The sequence below is a fragment of the Alligator mississippiensis genome, chromosome 7, assembly GCF_030867095.1.
Source record: "Alligator mississippiensis isolate rAllMis1 chromosome 7, rAllMis1, whole genome shotgun sequence".
Lineage (NCBI taxonomy): Eukaryota > Metazoa > Chordata > Crocodylia > Alligatoridae > Alligator > Alligator mississippiensis.
The window spans coordinates 66,182,545-66,194,047 of record NC_081830.1 but is presented as its reverse complement, the minus strand read 5'-3'; the positions used below and the strand labels follow the sequence as shown (position 1 = coordinate 66,194,047).

Sequence of the window (11,503 nt, the reverse complement as noted above, 5' to 3'; positions counted from 1 at the left end):
GACACTCCTATTCTCCTCCGAGCTGTACTTAGAGCTCCTGGCTGTTTGAGAAGCTGCAACAGCCTGCTGCCACTGCTGTGCTCCAGCTGGCAGCAAGGCAATTCTAGTCACTCAAATGTCCTGCTGATTCTTTTATTACCCGCTTGGATTCAGCAGGGTTGCCAGTGTTTTGGTTTTCACACCTCGCATCATGCAAGATGCTGGCAGTTGTCAGAAGCTCAAGAAAAAACTAAAGGTTCCTGAGGAAACTGGAGCATTTTCCTGCTGGATGGGGGACAGCCCAGTCCCCAGCCCCTGAAAGATGTCATTTATGGGAGAGTGAAGCACACTGCTAGGAAAGTAAGCAGCCTTATCCTCCTTATTATGAAAATGGGGCTTAGCAACTTAACCAATGTCTCACAGAGAACTGGAAACTAGTACACTGGTTTCTTCACTGGTCCAGTGCCTTAACCACAACTTCCCATGACTAACTGTCTCCTGGTATATAGCTATATAACAAGGATATCATGGTCTTTTAAGAAACACATGGACCCTACCAAAGCAAGCACATTTTCCCACTGCTTATTTCTCACTCATCCTGCCTGACCTCCCCGCACCAGTTCACTGCCGTCTGTCTATGTTCAGAGAGTAACTGCCAAGCACAGTGAGCCCTGGCCTTGAACAAGGTCTAGTGATATTACTGTTGTAAACACCACCTCTGATGTTAGACATGAAGGTTGGTGTCAAAGATATCAGCTGCTCTAATGGAAGCTACTGAGACAAACATTGCACAAACCATGGCAAACTGTCTCCCAGCACACATGGGGAGGAGGGGCGATGTGTTCCTGTCCATGCTTCACGGAGAAGGCAGCCAGGATGGCTGCAGTGATGTGTTTGAAAGTCAGTGGAAGAGCTGTAGCTGGACCACAGCAGGCCCAGCTGCAATTCAGGTGTCTGATGATTGCGCCTCAAGCTTACTGTAAGTGTTCCTGCTTCTTGCTTGTCACACCTGCTTCCACAGGCTGCAAAGGAGCATATAATAATAATAGTAATAATAATAATAATAATAATAACTGAAAGACTTACAAGAACTACTACTTAGTGGTTAAAAAAAAAGGTCTATAACGATGGATAAATTATTTACAATGCTATTAGAAAACAGAGAGCAATGGGCTGCATGAGACAGAGCCCTGAGAGGAGGGGGTGTCTGGGGAGCAGGCATTGAAGCAGTGTACCTTCAGGAAGGTAGAGCTGAGGCAGGTGCTGTGATATGAGGATTTTGGCTGCAAAACGTTATTGGTTATTCTCATGAATGCTGTGGTACAGTGTATCGGTGGATCCATGCCAGCATCCCAGCACTTCCTGCCAAGCTCACAGAGGAGACAGCTTGTCACTGGGGTTAAGGTACAAGACTGGAAATCTGGCACGTATGGCTCTCTCCTTTGTGCTGCCACAGCCTTCTCATTTGTCCTGGACACACCGTTCTGCCTTGGTTTCCCTCTTTCTAAAATGGAGAAGGAGCTTTTCCTACTGCACAGTGGTGCAGAGGGGAACTAAATGCTCTGACCTGCAAAGCGTAACATATTTATATTAGTGCAGCAGTGAACTGACATTTACATGCAATAGAGGGAAAACACGTGTGTCCTATGAACAGCTTTTCTGGCAAATAACCGACTTATTTGGTTTAAATAGGTAGGTTTAAAAAAAAAGCCAACCTTTAACAAATTAAGAAACCTGTCCTGAAAACTTCTTTCTGCCTTCCTTCCCGTTTTCTTTTAAAAGTGAGTGACTGATGCGATATTTCTGTGCCAAGAAACCTCCTTGGTGATTTTATTGCAAGTGCTGGAGAGTTCATGAACACTCATAAAGAGATGCTTTGGTCTGTTTTAAAAGTGATTGACAATAAAAAAAAGAACATGAGTTTTTATGACTCGCAAGGCATCCCCACTACATAGGTTGTCATTCTGGGTTTCATTCTGTAGGTGGAAGCATTGCAAAGCAGACACACACGTGCACACAAGCACGCACACACAGTTGTTTTTTACCGTGCTGGAAGAATAACGTTCTGTATTGCTTCACTTTTCTGGGTGCGACGTGCAATACAATAAAGGCTTTTCAGTGCAGGACAGAGGACTTGCTCAGACTGAGCTGTTCTTGCTGGCTCTCTCCATTTGTTTTGCTGATATAGAAACCCTCCATTTGGGAAAGGAGCTGGGGGAAGGGAGGGTGGTGGAAAGACAGACAAAGCAACTAATGACCCTTCCTACTCTTAGCGAAAAGGCCTATTAGAATGTACAGCCCCTTTGCTTGATGCTTGTAGCCATGGGGCTTAGAAAAACTGGAAAGCATTGCATCCAGCTTTTATGGTCTACCTAGCACCAGCTCTGCTTTTGCAGGGGTTTTTTGCCAAGTAAAAAATGTAAGCCTCAGTCCTTATCTGTGACCAGGCCATTGCAGCATCCATAGGCTTGTTGTAAAGATGTAGGGCATCCAGGTGATTGCAGAGACTGCTGGACTGTCTGTAAGTCCACCAGCTGTTATGAGAAATCATAGGGAATGTTCTTTGGCTTTCTGGTACAATGGGGCTAGAGTGGGGGAGTGCACAGGCAGGGCTCTACAATGCTGACAAGTGAGCAAAAACTTTGTTACCAAAGTGGCTAGCCCCTGGTTGCCTGGGGTTTTGTGCAATGACATAGCACAGGAGTTGTCAACCCGGGGTATGCATACTCCTGGGGGTACTTGAGAAGGTCCTACGGGATATGCACGGGTGGGCGGGGAATGGAGCACCGCCATGCACCATCTGGACGTGGGGGCCAGGGGAAGCTTGCATGCAGAGGCTGCTGCCGCTCTGCATCTGGCCGCATTCCCCCCACCCCCCACCACCAGCATCCGGCTGTGTGGCATCTCCCCACCCCCACCCCCACGTACACTGCCCCACATCCAGCTGCCGGAGGTACTATGATCCAAATGGGTTGAAAACCCCTGACACAGCAGATGGGGAGCCCTTGAATACACTAAATCTTGGACTAATGTGGCCACTTCCCCAGGAATGAGATCATAGTTATGACTATAAAATAAATATCCTGGCTCAGTGCTGGTTCAGTGGGTTGGCTGATTCTAAAATAGATCAGTCTTCTCACAGACTTAAAAAATCAGACATGAGTTTTGAGACCAGTTTGGAATTAGCACTTTAAAGCTGGATGTTCGCTCTGGGGCTCTGACCTCAGTGGGTGTTCCAGACATCCTGGAGGGAGGAGAACAGGACTCAGAGGTCTTGGTGTAAAAGCTGATGTCACTGCTCGGAAAGGGGCATAACTAATGGTGACCGCAGCTCAGATTCCTACCTCTGCTCTGAGCTATTTAGACCTCAGTCTCCGAGCTTAGCTGCTGTCACCAGACTGAGCATTTGTACTGTGTTACTTAGGGACATGGGCAGCTTCCCAGCACGCAGGACCCTTCCCGGATGTAGCAGCCTTTCATAATATTTGTTCTAAATAAATGTCACCATTTGCTGCTTCCTGCATCAAGGCCAGAGACGTATCAGCTTCATTGCTAGGACTAAATGTACCTCCCCACAATCACGATAGAACCTGTTCCATGTTGGAGACTCCCGGGGAAGTACAGACTGCTATCCACTGCGGAGGGAGCATGACAAAGAACGCTTGAGCTGTGCCAGGCAGTCAAGCTGTCGGCATGGCATTTAGTGTAATGTTACTCACCATTCTTGGCAACAGGATCCTAGCTGAGTATGCTCTTTAGGTGCACCAGAGCCGGATTGCCACTACCCTGGTGCTTCCCCAGCAGGGTAGAACTTTTGATTTGTTGCTACTAAACAAATAAAACCCAAACCAAACACAATCAATCTGGCTAACAGAGCATGAGGGGAGGAAACGGTCTCCTTCCATGGAGTTCGGATACACACACACCCACAGGCACTGGGGAAGTTGGGAATTAAGGGTGAGTGTGAATGCCAGGATGTAGGAATCATTGCTGCAGTAAGCATGAGATCAGCTTCATCTCTGGCAATGATCTAACAATTGACTGGAAGGAGGGAAACTTCTCAGCAGATTCCAGAGCTGGCATTTTCAGGACTCCAGGTGTCTCTGTGGGCCTGATCAGACATGTGTGACTAGAGAGGGCTAGGTTTTGATACCCTCTACTCCCAATGGGTTTGATTCTCAACTCCAGCCACATCCCACATAGAGTGGGGGAAATGGGGCGTAAGAGGCTAGTTGCAGCTCTCTGATTGCCAGCAGCAGTGCAAGGCAGAACCAGGGCTTCTATGGAGTCCTGTGGGGACGCATCAGCAGAAAGATATCACAACTGAGCTCTTAGCTGGGTGAAGAAAGGGTTTTTTCCAAGGAGTTTGTGAGGACAAAATCTGATCCCTACTCACTGACTTCATCATGTGGGGCTCCCTGGCTCCAATGAACTTTGGTTATTTGATTTGGAAATGTTAAGGCCTAATTTCTTTTACCCACTAAACTTGCAGTGTGCAGAGGCAAAAAAAAAGGCCTGCTATTCACGATGAGAGGCCGGAAGGTATCATGCTTCACCTGTGGAGTTGTGTAGTTCTCCTATACTTTAAATAGGGAACTAGTACATAGATCATGTATGACGTGAGGTGTCTCAGGAGAAATGTGAGTTCAGGAGACACTTGACGGGTGAGCCAGCTGGTGCCCCACAGTGCAGTGGGGAAGGGGCCAGTGAGCAAGGTCTACGGACTACTCAGTGTTGTATACATGTGAGCCGTGAATGCCGTGTGCCCCCGGAGGCTGGGGGGGCATGGCAAGTTCCCGTAGGCAGCAGGAAAAGAACATACGAGAACTCCTACGGGAAAAGAACATAACAGACTTTGAGGTATGCTACTACCAACCTCTCAGGCTTTCTCCTTTCTCCAAAGGCAGGCACACACTCCTTTGTATTAAGGATTCTGTGTAATGTCTTCAAGAGGCATTCCCTGTATGAAGAAGTACTGTGATGAAGCTTATCACAAAGACTTCTTCAATAGTGCTTTCTGGGTGTGTATTCAAGCCCCATGGGAAGGGAGTTTCAAGCAGGTGGAACACAATGTAAGAAGGCCTATTCTCCTGCCCCAGTGCTGTTGATACAGCTGCTCCAATGACTCTGTAATGCAGCATGCACAAACAACATTGGAAGCAAGGACTCACTGATCCCCCACCAAGACAGCATTCACCTCCCAGAGCCATGGAGTCATGGTCTCTTTTGCTTGTTCATTTTCTGTCCTCCTCATGCCTTTTCTCTTGGTTGCCTGGTGGCCCAGCTTCAATCAGAAAGCACTCCCAGTCTTGCCTAGCCAGCAGTTTAGAGATTAGGATGCTCCTGTCAGAGGTCAGGCTTCCTCTTAGGAAAAAGGCCACAGAACTTGGGCCACCCAGGTGAACTTTATGTTTAGCATGTCCCTAGGCTACAGTGCAGAAGGTGGTAGCATCCCTGCTATACTGGCCTCAGTTCAGTGTCAGACAGTCTGTAGTTGTGATTTTTGGTCATTTGCAATTTCCATGGTTTACCTAGTACTCTGTGGGCATGTCTAGACTTGCACTTTAATGGGCATTAGCCTATTTTAATGTGCATTAAAGTGTTATTAAAAAACCCATGCTCTTTAGCTAATACCCATTAAAATAGACTAATGCGCATTTTCCTAGTACTTCACAATGGAGGTATCAGGTTCATTGCACATTACCTAAAGTGCACTAATGAACATGTAGACACCCTATGTGTCAGTGGTGAAAATGAATCCCAACAGAGCTTAACTGTAGCCAAATGTCTCTTGGCCAGCACTGCATCACTTAGAGTGTGCACAGCTGGGATAACCTTAAGCATAGAATCATAGAGATGTAGGGCTGGAAGGGACCTCCAGGGGTTACCTGGTCCAACCACCTGCCTGGGGCAGGATTATCCCAATCCAAACCATCCTGTACAAATCCACTGTCTACTCTCTTTGTAAAACTACTCAGTCAGAACACAAAACATAACACCCTAACCTAACCTAAAGCAGGGGGACCACAGCAACCACCATCTTGCTTCTGTAAAAGTGAATATACACTCAAGACATTTTAGTAAGAGGGCCACATCCCCTCACTACAGGGGAAGGCAAAAACCCCCACAGCCCATACCAACCTGACCATGGGGTAAAATTCCTTCCTGATTTGGCAATCGGTGGCCACGTCTACACAAGATGCTGACTGCGCAGTCATTACTCTGCCATCATTTAGTATTAGTGTAAACAAGTACTAAATAACTGTGCAGTAACTAGAGTTACTGCGCACTAGCCCTGATGAACGGCTTTTTTGTGATGCTACGGAGTAGTAGTGTTGTGTCATGGATTCGGCCACATGACACTACTGCACAGTAGTCTTGGGCTACTGTGCAGTCAGCAGCTCCTGTAGATGTGGCCAGTCTGACCCTAAGCAGAGGGGCAAGGCTCCCTAGCCAGGGCAAGGCCCCCTAGCCAGGAACCTCCAGTTTTAAGTTCCAGCATGAGCTTTGCCACCTACAGCATTGGGTGCAGCCAACACCCAGTGCCTCTGAGGAAGGTTTAAAAAAAGCCCTGACACATGTAGCAACAGGACCGGAGGCGGTGGGGGCAGGGAAGGGGAGGGGAGAGGTGGAGGAAATTCCTTCACTGCCCCATGTGGCAACCACCAAAGGCCAGAAGCAACCCTATAGTAGAACATAGGCATAGCTATGCCTAGAATAAATCATCCCCGACTAGTGGCTGTTCAACTTCTTCTTGAACACCTCCAGTGTCACGTAGAGTGAAAATGCTGTTGCATAAGGCAGTGGTTTTTAAACTTCCTAAAGTCATGGGACCCTTGCATATCACTTCTTGTGCTGGGAAAACCTACCCCTGGCTTCACAGGCCATGTGAGCTGACATGGAGAAAAGCAACCCAGCCCAGCAATAGCAATGCACTGCCTCCCAGCCTGCTCCACCATTATTCCTAATCTCTTTGTGGAACCCCTGATGCCTGACTGCAGAACACCAGGGTTCCATGGAAAACAGTTTGAAAACCATTGCCCTAAGGCATTTAAACTTAAGCATGGTTCAATTGTTACACAAAATAATGCAGAACATTGTGGGTGATGCCAAATGTTGCATAAATGGCATTTATGTGTCTTAGCAGAGAAACAGAATCCTGCTCCCAGGATTATCCCACCACCATCTCTACCAGCTGGGAAATTGCAGCAAAAGCCCTGGCTCTACAGCGCCCCGGATCCAATCAGGAAAAGAGGAAACCCTCTGAAGAAACCAGGAATGGAGAGGACAAACTGGCTAGCTCCCTGTCTGCAGGAATTACTCTGTATTGCAGACAGCTTTTTCTACCTTTTATTCTTCTTGCACCTGTTGGAACTTGTTTCAGATTATTGAATGTGGTATGCTCAGGTGTGCACCTGAATTCATAGCTGAGGCTCAGCTGATACAAACAAAAAGTACTATTAGCAGAGAGAGACATTTGGGAAAGCTACCCGGAAAACCAGGATGAAAAAGGTGTGTGCGCACAAATTATTAAAGGGTAAACCATGGCTTCTAGATGAACTGAATGGGATTAACACACACCACTAGAGAACAGACACACTATGATCAGATTAACAAATTTAACTATAAGGATCATGCTGGCTACCGACAGAATATGCTGGCATTAACCCACGTAACATGCTAAAAAACATCATAAGGATTTGGACACATGGCCCACAGAATAGATCAGCTACTGACCCGATGAACCAGTGAAAGAGAACAGAGAGAAGAGCAGATTCTGCTTGTAGGTCTTCATTCAGCAAGTTAAATTCTATGGTGCATTCCATCTGTCATGGCTGGGATCAATCTTTTGTTCCTTATCTGAACTGAAGTGTTGAGAGGGAGAGAGAGAGTTTGTGGTTTGTGTGTTTTGTTTATACAAAATTCAGTTCAAGGTTTTTCATTCCTCTCCCAAGTCAATTTGAACTCTATTGCATTTCCAAACACATCCTGGCCAACTGCCCTGTCTGCTATTAAAACAAAATACTGCTGTAACAGAGTTTATTTGTTGGCATTAGAACAGGTGACTACAGGATTTAGCTGTTGGTTGGGATCAAGTGAATAATCCCAGAAAGAGGATGTCAATTACAGGATGTAAACCTGTGAATTACAGGTGCAAACTGTACCCAATATAAGACACAGTCACACACTTACAGTGCTTTGAGTAAACAGTTTATAATCACATTTGTAATGAAACCTGGGCAATTTGATAGGCAGAGGTAGACTCCCTTAGGCCTAGTGTATATTTAGAAAACTTGCACTGGGATCATTAACACAGTTAATATAATTATAGCAGGGGACCTTTCTAATGTAAACATACTTAAATTGGTTTTAATCAGGTTTAGATCTGTTTAGATTGTAATAAGTTAAATCAGTTTACCCATAATTATAGGAGTGACTGAAATGAGAAACTGAAAAGGCTTTTCAAGGTGATTTCCACCATCAATGACAGATTGTTCAGGACGGAGTGTTTTCTATTGTATTCAGCTTTCTACATCCCAAACAATGGGATTTCTACTATGTCCTAGAGGAAGCTTTTATTTGTAAGACATTTCTCTTTCAGTCTTTTTTGTTACTTTTTTACTTCTAATTTTACACCTCCTTATTCCACTTGCAGGGGTTCCGCTCCACGTTTGGTGTTTATATCCTTGTTGTATTTGGAGTCAGCTATCTCAGCCAGCACTTAGCCTCTTAACAACTAGTTCTCACTCTTTTCTCATTAGTCTCCTTACTGTCACTTATTTCAAATATCTTACACTTTGTCTGTGTCTTTCTGGTGCTCGGGGCTGTACCCCTTATTCCAGATGAGGACACAAGAGGAGAAATGTCACGTTCCTTCCACCTCCATTTCCCCAAAACAAATTTGTTATCGCTGAGAGTTCTGAGGATCACCAAATATTCTCATTTTCTCTGTGACCCTGGACCAGCAAGTCAAACACCAGAGATTCCTGGGATTCTCTAAAACAGGGTGCCACAAGTGGCATGGGCAGCCTCTGGGTATGGCATGCATCAAATAGGGGGTGCAGGCAGCACAGTGGCAGATAGGGCAGGGAGCAGAAAGCAGAGCACCACATCAGGCAGGGAGCACAGGGCAGGGAGCAGAAAGCTGAGCAGGAGCTCTGGTACGGGAAAGGGTTCAGAGTGGCACTTAGGGAAGGTGCGAGGCTAATTCAAGGAATGCCTGCCACTGCTATAGAGGATTCTAGAGGAACTTCAAGGCTGGTGAATGCTAAAGTGTGTATTATTCCTGAGGAGAGTCAGCCCACACTCCAGATGATAATATGGGAATTACATGGATTCAAGTCATGTAAGATCACACCACAATAGTGGATTTACTGAAAGCCTCTTTATGGAGTATTGATCACTGCATTGAGTTGATTTGACCAGAGAAGAACATGAACTAATGAGGAATGCACTAACTCAATTGGTACAAACAGACAAAAGTGACAGTGTTTTCAAAAGTACTTTGAGGTCTGTGATAATTACAGAGTGTAGCAAGAAGTAGATGATAGCCAGACCCCATCATTCAAAGGCATTTGCTTCTCAGCTCAGATATGAAGAGAGCTGTTTCTTAAGCCCCCCGAGGCAAAATTCTAAGAAGATTCATGTCTCCTATTCAGTCACCTTTGCCTGAGAACATGTTACTACTGGTAGGGCCGGATTAACACATAGGCAAACTAGGCACATGCCTACGGTCCTAAGTGAAGAAGGGGCCAAATTGTGCTTATTTTACATGTTATAATTATTGAGTGAAAAAAGTAGGGATCCACGAGTTTGTTTGCCTAGGGCCCACTAAAGGGTTAATCCATCCCTGACTATTGGGAAACTTTTTAACCATTCTCAAGTGTCCTGAGGGGAAGAAGGACTGTATTTAGTAGTCATGTTGGGCTACCAAATACATCCTTGAAACATGGAAGATGCCAAATTTTTGCCGATTTTGGATTTAAACTTCATTGCTGATACCTCCCTGCCTGTCTGCCATATGACACCACCAGGGAAGGGAATGCTGCCTTTTCTGCACATCAAAGAGCAACTCACAATGACACTCCCATGGACCCAGAGGAAGAGACTTCTACCTTCAGCTTCCTCTGTGCAAAAATGTTTATTTTCTACTTATGGGGACTTGCTACCATCTTTAATTTTCCCTGAGCCTGAGGAAGGGTGTGTATGCCTGAAAGCTTGCAGAAAAAAAAATGTTTTTTGCAGTTTCTTAATTGGTCTAATAAAAAGTATAATCTCTGGACCAAGAGTTCTAGAGTTTTGCATTTCTAAGGGGAAGAAGACATTGCAGGAACTTGTTGTACATTGACCCCATGCTCTGGAAGTGAAACCAGTGGCATATCAGTGCTGCTCAGCGCCCCACACCCTGGTAAGTGAAGGGGGCAGGGCAAGCTCTGATTTTTCTATGATAAAAGAATCAAAAGCAAATGACGAAGTGTATAGATATTTAGAATTTGTTTTGTTATTGATAGAGGCACTGGTAGTCTTCCATATAGCTTTAAAATTGTAAATATATCAATGAAATATTGCCCAACCCGATCTCTCTATATATAGCAGCATTTCATTTTAATCACAGAAAAACATGGATTTGGGGTATTTGAATGAGAGAATTTGGGGGGTTTTATCAGAGAATTTGCAATTTTCAAACAGGGGACACCAGGATCTCTGCTGGTGAGGTGAGTGGCAAGACTTGGGCAGAGGAGCCTGCCCAGGGTCTGCACTGGGGACCCACCTAGAGGGCAGACAAGGTGGCTGACCTGGCCATTTGGGGCCAAGAGGACACACTCTGACAAAACAAAGTGGATCACCTCAATGAGCACATCTTCTGGATGATACCTGCTCAGATGGTGAGCGGGGGCACCCAAAGACATGACAGTGGCACCACACAAAGGCCAACAGTGCAGACATGGCCCACTAGCAGCTGGCCCAGAAGTGCAGGAGGCTCTGCTGCAGTGCCCAAACCACAGCCCAGGCAGCTGTGCGGTCCCCTTCTAGGTCTGGCAGGCGTGCAGCCATGGGACCATAGGTCAAGGTGGGTGGATGCTGTCACAGGCGGCAGCAGGTCACAGCCAGGCAGCAGCCCCCACTGCCAGACTACTGCAGTTGGTAGAGGGTGCAGGGGCCACTCTATGTTAGGGTAATTCAGTTGGCACAGGGGGCTAGTGTCCCCAGATACCAACTGGCTGGGACACAGAAGCTCCTGAAGGCAAATAGTCCTGAGCTGTTTGCCAGAGCAGTTTTTTTATGTGCCAGCCCCAGCCTCCAGCTCTTCCTTGTGGAAGATCTGGGAGGAGCTGGGCACGGTCAGTTTGCCCCAAGTGGCACAACTTGCCCCACACTAAAGTGCATGTTCAGGCATGAGTGCTGAGGCACAAATCTCCTGCACAAATTTGTGCCGCTGCTATTGAATGCTGCAATCACACGTGCCTTTATGTATGACTGCACCCATAGGCCCCATGGAGTTTGGAGCTGGTATGGTGAAAAC

The 11,503-nt window shown here is 46.2% G+C and overlaps 2 long non-coding RNA genes across 2 annotated transcripts in view; one reads left to right on the top strand and one right to left on the bottom strand.

Moving 5' to 3' along the window:
• Window positions 1-729: 729 nt before the first annotated feature.
• Window positions 730-10,259, top strand: LOC132251435 (uncharacterized). The gene is made up of 2 exons (XR_009463493.1): window positions 730-958; window positions 7,124-10,259. It is a non-coding gene; the product is annotated as an uncharacterized LOC132251435 (long non-coding RNA).
• The window catches only part of LOC109284207 (uncharacterized), a 38,529-nt gene continuing 34,766 nt past the window's right edge, over window positions 7,741-11,503 (bottom strand). Inside the window, exon 4 of the long non-coding RNA XR_009463492.1 lies at window positions 7,741-7,844. This is a non-coding gene — a long non-coding RNA (uncharacterized LOC109284207). The remainder of the gene's footprint in view (window positions 7,845-11,503) is intronic.